Source organism: Triticum urartu, chromosome 3A (assembly GCF_056163025.1).
Source record: "Triticum urartu cultivar PI428250 chromosome 3A, HENAU_Tu73, whole genome shotgun sequence".
NCBI lineage: Eukaryota > Viridiplantae > Streptophyta > Magnoliopsida > Poales > Poaceae > Triticum > Triticum urartu.
In genome coordinates, this window is record NC_141875.1 from 162104783 (window position 1) to 162117963 (window position 13181).

A 13181-nucleotide genomic window follows, 5' to 3' on the forward strand; every position below is an offset into this window, starting at 1 on the left:
CTTCGTCGGAAAATTCTGCAACATGATACATTACAGCCTTGTAGGTCAACACATGGAATATGCTGGCAAGATAACACCATAGAGCAATGAACAAATAACAGCTATCACTACATGCATATTTGGCTAGTGGAGGCTCTACGGTTATCATTTGCATAAAGCTAATTTTTCCCTACAACAAAGGAATAAATTTTGTTTAATTACAAAGTTTAATGAAATTATTGAGAAGGTTCCTCCAACTCAATCCTAAAATAATAATTATAACCCAACAGTTTCATTAAGTAAAGTGATGAGATCAAATCAATAATTCAAGTACCAGATACTCAAGATGTCCATAACCGGGGACACGGCTAACCATGATTAGTTTATACACTCTGCAGAGGTTTGCGCACTTTTCCCCACAATACTTGACCACATCCATGATCGGAAGATCGAGACATAGTCTTTCTGAAGCATTAACTCTTTACTCTGGGTAGACAGTACCACCTACTTCCCTTACATCTGCTAGCCTACCGCTGAAATAGGTCACACAACGTAATCAACTATGCTAGAGCCCATAATGGCTTGTGGCTGCACATGACAGTTTCTAGCATGAATAATCTTATGATCCTTTTGAGCCTGGGTGGCAAACCTTAGGATGATCACACAGGTACTCTGGGATATCCTAGGACAACACTAGATTGCTCCAGGTGCCCACAACCAATCCACCCAGAAGTGTATTAAAGTAGCCACCTTAAGTTTCCCATAGTTAATAATAACTCTCACATCTTTCATGAATCTCACAAACCAGTCCACGTCTAGGAGCATAGCAAAGTAATGCAATCATAACATAGTAACTCCCAGGGTTTAAGTGTAAGGCAATAGGTTCCTACCTCATCAACTACTTCCCAATACCCACATGTTATCACATCGTACTCATGCAATGTTTGAGGATTGAAACTAATGCATAAAAACTGGGTAATAAAGGGATATGATCAAAGTGTTACTTGCCTTGCTGACGATCGGAAAACCCTAGAGATTCGTAGTAGCAAGCCTCGCACTCTGGAAACTCTATCGTGAATAAACAATAGCATACATAAGCACTCAAGCACAGGATGCAAAGGCAAAACCCAAAATAAAAGATCTAAACTGAAAGTTCAAGTGAAGAGCTTCGATTTTCAAAAAGAATCAATCGAATCAGAGTTACGAAACTCAAACTATGATCAAAAGAAGTTCAAATTCAAATCTGCTTGAAACCAAATTTTAAATTTTCAAAATCATCTTCAAGTTGATTATCTGGTGCTTTTTAATAAGAGGATGATGACTAAACATAAAAGTAAATAGATAGGCCCTTCGCAGAGGAAAGCAGGGATTTGCAGAAGTGCCAGAGCTCAAGTTTTGAAACAGAGATAAATAATATTTTGAGCGGTATACTTTCATTGTCAACGTAACAACCAAGAGATCTCAATATCTTACATGCTACACACATTATAGGCAATTCCCAAATAGAATGGTAAAGTTTATACTCCCCCACAAACAACAAACATCAATCCTTGGCTTGTCCCAAACAACAGGTGCCTCCAACTAAGAACAATCCTGGGGGAGTTTTGTTTGCAATTATTTTGATTTGAGCATGGGACTAGGCATCCCGGTTACCAGCCATTTTCTCATGAATGATGAGCGGAGTCCACTCATCTTGAGAATAACCCACCTAGCATGGAAGATATAGACAACCCTAGTTGATACATGAGCTATTCGAGCATACAAAACAGAATTTCATTTGAAGGTTTAGAGTTTGGCACATACAAATTTACTTGGAACAGCAGGTAGATACCGCATATAGGAAGGTATGGTGGACTCATATGGAATAACGTTTTGGGTTTATGGAAGTGGATGCACAAGCAGTATTCCCGCTTAGTACAAGTGAAGGCTAGAAAGAGACTGGGAAGCGACCAACTAGAGAGCGACAACAGTCATGAACATGCATTAAGATTAATCAACAATGAGTGCAAACATGAGTAGGATATAAATCACCATGAACATAAATATCATGGAGGTTATGTTGATTTTGTTTCAACTACATGCGTGAACATGTGCAAAGTCAAGCCACTCGAATCGTTCAAAGGAGGATACCACCCTATCATACCACATCACAACCATTTTAATAGCATGTTGGCACGCAAGGTACACCATTACAAACTCCTAGCTAATTAAGCATGGCATGGGCAACTATAATCTCTAATTATCATTGCAAACATGTTTCATTCATAATAGGCTGAATCAGGAATGATGAACTAATCATATTTACAAAAACAAGATAGGTCGAGCTCATACCAGCTTCTCTCATCTCAATCAGTCCATCATATATCGTTATTATTGCCTTTCACTTCCACGACCGAACGGTGTGGATAATAATAATAATAATAATAATAATAATAATAATAATAATAGTGCACGTGCATTGGACTAAGCTGGAATCTGCAAGCATTTAGGAAGAAGACAAGGTAACATGGGCTCTTAGTTAAATCAACAATAATGCATATGAGAGCCACTCAACATTTTCATCATGGTCTTCTCCTCTCGACCCCCAAAGAACAAGAAAAGAAATAAAACTATTTACACGGGAAATCTCCCAACAAGAAAAAGAAGAACGAGAAATATTTTTGGGTTTTCTTTTAATTACTACTACTCTAGGCATGGAAAATAAACTAGCTACAACTAATTTTTTTTGGTTTTTCTGAAGGTTTTTCAAACACACAGGAAGAATGCTAGAAAAGAAAATAAACTAACATGGATAGTACAATGAAAAAGTATGAGCACCGACAACTGGCATGAGTGTGTGAACATGAATGTAATGTCGGTGATAAATATGTACTCCCCCAAGCTTAGGCTTTTGGCCTAAGTTGGTCTATGGCCACTGCTGGCCTGGTGGATATCCAAAGTTGTAGTTGGGGTCATACTGAGATGTAGCAGCTACTGCTTGTAAAGCTGGATCTTGGAGGTGAGCTGCCTCCGTCCTCCTCTCGTACTCGTTTTCCTCCTCCCTGGTTATAACATATCTCCTTTTTGCTTGAAAGTTAAAGAAAGTAGGAGCAGGGAGGGCAACATGGACAGTGCGCTGCCTGTCGAAGATTAGTCGATACTGGAGGAATTGTCCGTTCCTCTCAAGAAACTGATGGCGAACCATAGCATTATAATCTAGGTAAGCAGGAGGTAGCTCTATATCATTTCCATGTATAGGCACATTAAGATAATTAGCTACACAAGTTGCATAAATTCCGCCAAAAAAATCTCCATTCATACCGTTAAGATGCAATCTTCGTGCAACAATGGCCCCCAAGTTATATTGTTTATCACCAAATACCGCACTTTTGAGGACACTAAGATCTGAAACGCACATGTGACAAGCCTCATCCCTACCGTTAATGCATCTACCAATAAAGAGAGCAAAATAATGTATGGAAGGGAAATGAATGCTCCCTATGGTAGCTTGTGTGATTTCCCTAGATTCTCCCACAGTGATACTAGTAAGAAAGTCTTTATATTCAGATTTGTGAGGTTCACTAACATTGCCCGGTGCCGGAGTTTACAAGCAGTATTAAAATCCTCTAGGTCCATGGTATATGATTTATCATAAAGATCAAATAAAACAGTGTGAGAATTGCACGAGGATGTAAATTTAAACCTCCTCACAAAGGAATCAGTTAGGTAGTGGTATTGTCGGCACTTATCTGACATGAACTCCTCAAGATCAGCATTACGCATATATGCATTAAATTCATCCTTGATGCCTGCCTGGACCATAAACTCCTCTGACGGCCATTCACACGGCCGCACTTGAGCTTCCTTTGGTGATTCATCGTTCGGCTCACGTATCGCGAGCCTTGGTCCTTGCTTCCTTGAGGAACCACCTAGCACTACAAGAAATATGTCAACTAGTGACCTTATGTCAGTGACCCTGGAAGAATTGGTCATAGATCTATGACCATTTCAGACCAATTGGTCAAAAGCTGTTCGGGGGGCTCCAAACCCTAAACTATAACGACCATTTTGGTCAGAAAGGTCGTAATTTCCTTACACGAAATGGTCATAAAGCAGATAGCACTGGTCCGCTGCCTTATTTCTAGCTGATCACGACCAATATAGATGGTCATACCCTTGTAAATTGTGGTGGGTTGCTATGACTAGGCGCCACCTCATCAGTTTTGCCTATGTGTCATGTCCATGTGGCAATTTTTGCCCCAGGTTGTGAAGCAACCTATATTTATGTCATTCCCAAAATTCCCAAAAAGATCTCATAAATTCTTTGGGTCATATCTTTGTCAAATATGTAACAAAACCTTCCTTTCCTATTTCAAAAATAATTCAAAAATATTCATTTTCCTATTCTCTTCAGAAAAACACTTTGTGAAGGAAGTACTACTTTGGCATGTCCAAATGGTATCCATTTTCTATAGTGCTTTCCTATGCCCAAATAACCATCCTCCACCAAATGCCAGCTCAATCCATTCATTATTTTGAGCCCAGCTTCAACATTCGTATTTATGTCCAATGTGGTACTTTGCAAAGAAAGTACCACCTAGGCTCCTCCTTTTGAGTAGAAAATTTGTGAAGACGGTCTTCTTAGTAACTGATCATCCTCGGCCAAAACTCACACCCATTAGCCATGTGCATTTCCCGTATCGCTAATCAAACACTTGGCTGCTTATTCATGTTCGAGCATCGATCGGTCTCCTCGTGAGAATCTTATGTTGTGATTTTCTTCCTAGCACCTACCTGGGGAGTGGCCAACCCACTAGACATGCCTAGGCCGCCCAGAACACATGGCAACGCCACGGTGACGCGGTGACCACGCGACGGGCATGCGAGTTTACGCGCTCTAGAGTTGGGGCCCTCGGCCACCGTCCAACCCTCGATGTATTGCCACCAAACCATGTATTTATGATTAAATAGGTACTTATGTAACTAGAAATGATTTTTGGAAAAAATAAAGAGCAAACTATGAGGCACCTACAGTTCAAATTTGACCCGCTTCCTACTGAATCGGCGGGAATTTGTCTTTTTCACCAGAGGTGGATCAAAACTTTTGACACCCAACCATTTTGTCAATTGTGCATTAAATATGGCCTAGTATTTAAAAAATCGATTTGGTCCAATTTTGCAACAAATATATGGTAGGTCCTTCACAAAAAAACTCATTTCGGGCACTCAGAAAATGGAAAATGAATTTTTCGTGCAAAGAAAATAAAAACTCCCTTAGGAAATATTGTTTGGAATTCCAAGATGCACTCTTGTGCACAATATGAGATCATTTGAACAAAGTATGCCATGAATGTGGCCATAAGATTGATCATTTGGCTTGAAAGCCATGAATCTTCATGCATGATAGCTCATTTCTGAGAACATTTTTTAAAATAATTGTTGTATTATAAGTTTATTATTTTTCCTGGAAACTTGGTCACATATGATGGCACAATGCGAAGGTTTTCCAATATTTTGATTTTTTTTGAATTTTTTATGCCCATTTCAAAATGCGGTCAAAACGGCGGGCTTGACCGTTCCTAGCTAGTGGTTGAATGTTGGAAAACTTTTGAAGTTTCTCCGATTAAATAGATACTTATGTACCTAGAAATGATTTTTGGAAAAATTAAAGATCAAACTATGAGGCAGCTGCAGTTCAAATTTGACCCGCTTCCTACTGAATCGGCGGGAATTTGTCTTTTTCACCAGAGGTCGATCAAAACTTTTGACACCCAACCATTTTTTCAATTGTGCATTAAATATGGCCTAGTATTTTATAAAATTTATTTGGTCCAATTTTGCAACAAATATATGGTAGGTCCTTCACAAAAAAACTCATTTCGGGCACTTAGAAAATGGAAAATGAATTTTCTGTGCAAAGAAAATGAAAACTCCCTTAGGAAACATTGTTTGGAATTCCAAGATGCACCCTTGTGCACAATATGAGATCATTTGAACAAAGTATGCCATGAATGTGGCCATAAGATTGATCATTTGGCTTGGAAGCCATGAATCTTCACGCATGATAGCTCATTTCTGGGAACACTTTTTTAAAATAATTGTCGTATTACAAGTTTATTACTTTTCCTGGAAAATTTGTCACATATGACGGCACAATGCGAAGGTTTTCCAATTTTTTTTAATTTTTTTTAATTTTTTATGCCCGTTTCAAAATGCGGTCAAAACGGCGGGCTTGACCGTTCCTAGCTAGTGGTTGAATCTTGGAAAACTTTTGACGTTTCTCTGATTAAATAGATACTTATGTACCTAGAAATGATTTTTGGAAAAATTAAAGAGCAAACTATGCGGTAACTACAGTTCAAATTTGACCCGCTGCCTACTAAATCGGCGGGAATTTGTCTTTTTCACCAGAGGTGGATCAAAACTTTTGACACCCAACCATTTTGTCAATTGTGCATTAAATATGGCCTAGTATTTTATAAAATTGATTTGGTCCAATTTTGCAACAAATAAATGGTAGGTCCTTCACAAAAAACTCATTTCAGGCACTCGGAAAATGGAAAATGAATTTTTCGTGCAAAGAAAATGAAAACTCCCTTAGGAAACATTGTTTGGAATTCTAAGATGCACCCTTGTGCGCAATATGAGATCATTTGAAAAAAGTATACCATGAATGTGGCCATAAGATTGATCATTTGGCTTGAAGGCCATGAATCTTCACGCATGATAGCTCATTTCTGAGAACATTTTTTTTAAATAATTGCCATATTACAAGTTTATTATTTTTCCTGGAAACTTGGTCACATGTGATGACACAATGTGAAGGTTTTACAATTTTTATTTTTTTTTTGAACTTTTTATGCCCATTTCAAAATGCGATCAAAACGGCGGGTTTGACCGTTCCTAGCTAGTGGTTAAATATTGGAAAACTTTTTGTGTTTGTATGATTAAATAGATACTTATGTACCTAGAAATGATTTTTGGAAAAAAAACAAAGAGCAAACTATGAGGCAGCTGCAGTTCAAATTTTACCCGCTTCCTGCTGAATCGGCGGAAATTTGTCTTTTGCATGAGAGGTGGATCGAAACTTTTGACACCCAACCATTTGGTCAAGTGTGCATTATATATGGCTTAGTATTTTATAAAAATGATTTGGTCCAAATTTTCAACAAATATATGGTAGGTCCTTCAAAAAAACTCATTTTGGGCACTCGAAAATGAAAAACTGATTTAAAAGAACTCATTTCTCATAACTCTTTAAAAAATATTTGTCTTATTTCAATTTGTGATTATCCTGAAAACTAAAGTCAAATTTGCTAACACAATGTGATTTTTTTTCAATTTTGCAGGTCATAATAAAATAGCTAACATGATTTATCACCTTAATTTTAGTCAGTTACGACCAATTTAAATGGTCAAAATATCACACCTTGTATACTGCGTTCTGATTGGTCCAGAGGCCTCTCACGCGGATCGTGGATAAATCACCGTCGGATGTTGCTGGATCCAACGGCCCACATGTCGTCGGTCTCACCCACGTCCCACACTCCTCCTCTCGCACCCTTCTCTCCCACGCACTGACGCCCCTCTCTCCTCTCCCTCATTCTAATCTGAATCCACCGTCGCCCACCCCCACCGTCGCCCACCCCCACCGCCGACGACCCTCACCATCGAGCCCACACCCAGACCCGTGGTGGACGCAGCAGGATTCACCAGCGAACTCCACTGGCGACCTCCACTGGCGACCTCCTACTCTCCCCCAACCTCACTGTTGGCTGCCCCTTACCTCTCCGCCCAGATCGACTCGATCCGCTCATCTCGTGGCCAGATCCAGCAATAATCCCTCCTTCCCACCTCCCTGCCTCTGGATAGAGCAGGCGCCGCCGCCTCCACCCCCACTCCCTCCCTCTGGATCGAGCAGGCACTCTCTACCGGCGGGGCTTGGGGAGGCTGGTGTTCCCCGTTGAGATCCGTCACGCGCGTCCTCCAGCGCCAACCGTGACTGACTCCTATCGCTACGGTTTTGATCGGCGTGGTTCCGACGACTCAGGTGCGTCCATCTACTCCATCTCCTCCTCATAGCCATTCCTAACTTCCTCGGTTCATCGTCTCTGCCTCCCAGATCCAAGATGCCGTCCTTGCTCGAGCACCGGGACGCCATGGACGATGGCCACTTCCTCCCCTGCCTCAGCGCCATGGAGCAGCTCCGCCCGTCCGCGTTCTTCTTCTCGGGATTCCTACCCCCGGCCATGGGCCATGGAGAATGAGTAGCTCCAACCGAAGGGCTCAAAGGTATGAATCCCTTTCTCCTCCCCTCGTCTTTTCTTCTTCCGCTCTCTGTCTGACCCCCTTCTCGTCTCTCTTTCTAACCAGGACGTCACCATGGGAGATGAAGGCGTGATGTGTTGTGCTGCTGCTTGGGAGGGTCGCCATGGACCTCCCTCCTCTACTTCTTCTCTTCCCCTAACTCCATCAAGGTGATGGATTGGTACATCGACCTACTCCCCTGCTTCCTATGTTAATTTGGTGTGCGATGTGGATGTGATGTATTTTAGGCATGATTATATACGTGTTTTGGCACAATTCCTTGTACAATTCCTTCTCAAGGTGCTGGTGTTTGTGGAGGTGATTTACCTCTTTTTTCACTCTGTGTATCAAGGTGCAGCTGCTGAGCATTGATAGGTGTTGTTCAGTGTACGTGTGTATCCTCTAGTAGTTTGTCTCATATATGATGTTGTCTGCCTGCCATGTTCCTGTCGTGTTTGACAATTGGACGGTCAAAACAGAGATTTGTAATTTAGAAACTGCATGTATGTTGACACTATTGAGATGATGACCGCTTCACCTTGCATAGGTTTTGCTTGTGAGTGTGTGGAATTCATTTCATGCATGGTTCATCAGTGTATATGCCTCCCCTCCATCTGTTGGTTCTTTTTCTAGATCTCAACTGATGTGATTCATGGATGTTGCGAGCTCTCACCCGCCTAATCCTGAGGTCGCTATACATGTTTTTTGCTTGTTTTTTAGCTCTTCAAATCCGCTGGAAGGATCTCTTGCCTGAAGTGTATGCTTTCTTTAGAGGTAGCGGGTCAAACGTTCCGTGTGTATGTTTGAATTTGAATGTTGCAATGTGTTTCAGTTACAGTGTATAGTACCTTTGTAATTCACTGTAAACCTGAAGTTGACTGATGCTCTATCTGTGTTTCTGGTTTGCAAATCTAACATAGATGGGTCTCCCTAGTTTCATGACTGCTATTTAGAACTAAGTGCTCCATAAGTGTTGCTGAAAATGAAAATACATTTAATTATAGCACAGTGAGAGTGCTCTCAAACATCAAAAGGGTTGCTACTGCATTTACGCTCCTGGTAGTGTCCTGCATTGACTGATGGTGCAGCCATATACCCCTGCCAGTACCTGATTGTTCTCATTCATTATTGTGCAGCAGCGCATGCTTGTTCATACCCATTTTTTTCAATTAATGCCAACATGTACATATTTACACAGGAGAGATAACTAGATTTTCCGACTAACAAGTGACAATAAAAATGTGGTTGTTTTAACCTAGAGGTTAATAAAACACTTTGATAGTTCTGCCGTGAGCATTTTTGTCAGTTTGCAGTTACTTGTGCTGGGATACTAGTCACTTTCTCTGTCCAGAAAATGTGATGTGTATTTCTTGTCCAGAGTATAATATTCCATAGCCAGAGCAAGCAAGATGTTATTTCTAGTGCCAGCCTTTTGTTGTATTAAAGTACTGTGTATAGTAGGTGCACTTTGTCTTTAGAGATAGCAATCAGGAGTAATGTAGTCGCTTCTGTTGCATACTTTCTCTAGCTGCAAGTACTTGGAAACTATTATTATGTATATTTTTGGTTGAGGGATCACATATCTTGTGTATTGCATGGATGCCACAATAAATCCATTGTTCTGTTTTATCATTATGCTGCATATGTTTCCAACTCCACTATTTATGTTTTTCTTTATCACCTTATCCAACATTGTAGATTCCTGGATTGATGCATGCCAACTATGAAAAGATCTTGTATTAAGCTTTTGCTGGCTATTAATTATGTTGTGTTAGCTGCTGACTAACAACGGCCTGTGGCGGCTGGGTGTTTTTTTGGTGCAGGTGACTTGCACACGAAGCTGTATGATCAACTGGATGGTCATGATCGGCGCTGGAGAGCCTGCACCTTGAAGTTGGGTTTTTTTCCAGCTATACTATGGTATGAGCCTGGACCATGGTTGTGATGTGGTCCTAATGTATGAGCCTACTTTTCCTGTTTCTTGCTATTTTAGGATATCATGTCTGATTTCAATGTTGGGTCGATCGAGTTGTTGATTTTCTCACCCTGGTCATACCATAATATGTTAGTGTTTAGTCATGTATGCATCTCCATCTTGCAGGCCTGCCATACATGATAGGATTAGTACTTATTAAATACTCATGTGCTTGTAGAGAAGGATACAATTATTATTTAACCAGTCCAGATTTTTTACATTTGATGTGCTTCCAAGGGACACAGATCTCTATTCTTCTATATAATCCACACTTTGTTCCGGAAGCAGTCAGTTGTAGCATGTTGTTACATCACAACAAGGTGTCATGTATGATTATAGTGCTTTCGTTGAGATGTCCGGTACTTAATAAAATTGAAGTTAAAATAGAACCTTTATGTTCTCTGTAGTGATTTACAGTTGGTGCTATAAGTTTTCTGAACTTGAATATCTTAGTAGAACATCATCAGGTTAGAATTTTTGCTATGCCATGCTTATTGTTTACTGAACTGAGGCATTTGTGAATTTATGTATAACTTTTATTCTCTTGAATGGATAATTTTATTGTCAATCATTTAACTTCCACTGTATCTCACTACTAATTCATGTGGATCAGGATCTAATGTCATTGAGGTGGCTGCTGCTCTTACCGAAGATTAGAAGAAGCCTAGAGATGTGCACCATAGTTTTAGTTGATGTTGCCACCATGTTTTGGTGCCCGTGTATTTGTTTTTGATTGTATGTACACTTGTTGGATTGTGCAAACATGTATGTGCTGTTGTGAGTTTCATTGAGAGATTTCTGTATTTGATCATTTAATTGAGAGAATTATTGATTGTTTGCTGTTGAAATGTGTAAAATTAAAATTTGTGAATGAAAAGGATTGTATGTTCTATTGGGTTGAATAATATTTGGGCACTAAAAAGGCTATGGCCCAAAAAATAGTGGGCTGGAATATTGTGCATTTATGAAAAACCGGTAACAAAAGGCTTAATGAAACGGACTATGAAATGGCCTAGGCCCAGAAAATAAAAAGGCTGAATTGTAGGGCTTGGCCCATATAGTTGACCAAAATTAATAAGAAAAAAATATATAAAAAGGCTGAATTGTTGGGCTTGGCCCATCTAAAACACCAATACCAATCTAGACCGGGCCGATTCTTATCAACGACCTTTTCAATTGGTCGCAATTTTGCCATGTCAGATTGCCACGTCGGATCCGACATGGCCTAGGTAGAGAGCTAGCGACCAAAACAGAAGGTCATAGAATCAACGACCTTCTGTTTTGGTCGTAAACGTCTACGACCTTCTCACATAGAAGGTCGTTAATTTCAGTTTACGACTGCCAGCTTTGACCTTCTGTTTTTGGTCACAAAAAGGTCGCAAATGAAAAACTATGACCTTTCAGCGGCCAATAGTGAGGGTCACAAGTTGACATATTTCTTGTAGTGTTGGTACATTTTCCTAAACAGTTTCTTTCTCTGAAAAATTTCTAAAATTTTTAGTGACTCAAAATAAAGTGAACCAAACTCAACAAGATTGATAGCAACTACTCCCACAATTGCCTAGAGGCCATATCATGCATTAAAACTACTTTTGACCATATAAATTTGACATGCAAGCTCAAGAACAGGGTCACCTGAGCAGCAAAAATTTGCAATAAATAAAGCACTAGAACAAAAACTAGTTGGACCATTGGAGGAGTCACATACCGAAGAACAATCCCCCAAAGCAGTTTTCTGAATGGGGCTTTGAGCAAGGAGATCGAAAATGGCAGAAAGATGAGCTAGAACACGGGTTTGAGCTAAGGGGTGATTTTTTCTGGAGGAAAACGAAGTGTGTGGGTGCTGGAATAAGTGGAGGGGGTCCACGTGGGGTCCATGAGGCAGGGGCGCGCCCTCCACCCTCGTGGCCAAGTGGTGGGGCCCCTGGTGTGCTCTGAGTGCCAATAATTCTAAAATATTCTACAAAAAATCATATATCATTTTCAGGACATTTGGAGAACTTTTATTTTCTGGGTATTTTTATTGCAAGGATAATTCAGAAAACAGACAGAAAATATTATTTTTGCTTTATTTAATCTAAATAACAGAAAGTAAAAGGAGGGTACAGAGAGTTGTGCTTTCTAACTTCATCCATCTCATGCTCATTAAAAGGAATCCACTAACAAGGTTGATCAAGTCTTGTTAACAAACTCTTTTCGAATAACATGAAACCGAAGTATTTTCGAATAACACTAGGTTACCTCAACGGGGATATGCATGTCCCCAACAATAAGAATATCATATTTTTTCTTGACAATAGGGAGAGGGAATTCAAAACCTCCAATAGTTATCGTTGAAATTTTTCCAATAGAATTGATACTCTAAACTTGAGTTTATTTCCTCGGATAGTGTATCGTATGCTTATTACCATTAACATGAAAAGTGACATTGCCTTTGTTGCAATCAATAACAGCGCCTGTAGTATTCAAAAAATGTCTACCAAGGATAATCGACATACTACTGTCCTCGGGAAAATCAAGAATAACAAAGTCCATTAAAATAGTAAGGTTTGTAACCACAACAGGCACATCCTCACAAATACCGATAGGTATAGCAGTTCATTTATCGGCCATTTGCAAAGATATTTCAGTTGGTGTCAACTTATTCAAATCAAGTCTACGATATAAAGAGAGAGGCATAACACTAACACCGGCTCCAAGATCACATAAAGCAGTGTAAACATAGTTTCTTTTAATGGAGCTTAGTATAGTTGGTACTTCGGGATCTCCTAGTTTCTTAGGTATTCCACCTTTAAAAGTATAATTGGCAAGCATGGTGGAAATTTCAGCTTCCAGTATCTTTCTTTTATTTGTAACAATATCTTTCATATACTTAGCATAAGTGTAGGATCGAAAGTATGTCTAGAGGGGGGTGATTAGACTACTTGACCAAATAAAAATC

General features: G+C 39.9%; 1 long non-coding RNA gene across 3 annotated transcripts; it reads left to right on the forward strand.

Annotated features, from left to right (window-relative positions):
- Positions 1-7475: 7475 nt before the first annotated feature.
- On the forward strand, positions 7476-11130 carry LOC125543473 (uncharacterized). 3 transcript variants are annotated; one of them, XR_015618465.1, is made up of 5 exons: positions 7476-8008; positions 8081-8250; positions 8332-8446; positions 10089-10185; positions 10854-11130. It is a non-coding gene; the product is annotated as an uncharacterized LOC125543473 (long non-coding RNA). The 3 variants fall into 3 exon arrangements; XR_007298498.2 differs by having other exon boundaries at positions 7481-8008; positions 8332-8435; XR_007298497.2 differs by lacking the exons at positions 10089-10185; positions 10854-11130 and having other exon boundaries at positions 7525-8008; positions 8332-8811.
- The last annotated feature ends 2051 nt before the right edge of the window (positions 11131-13181 follow it).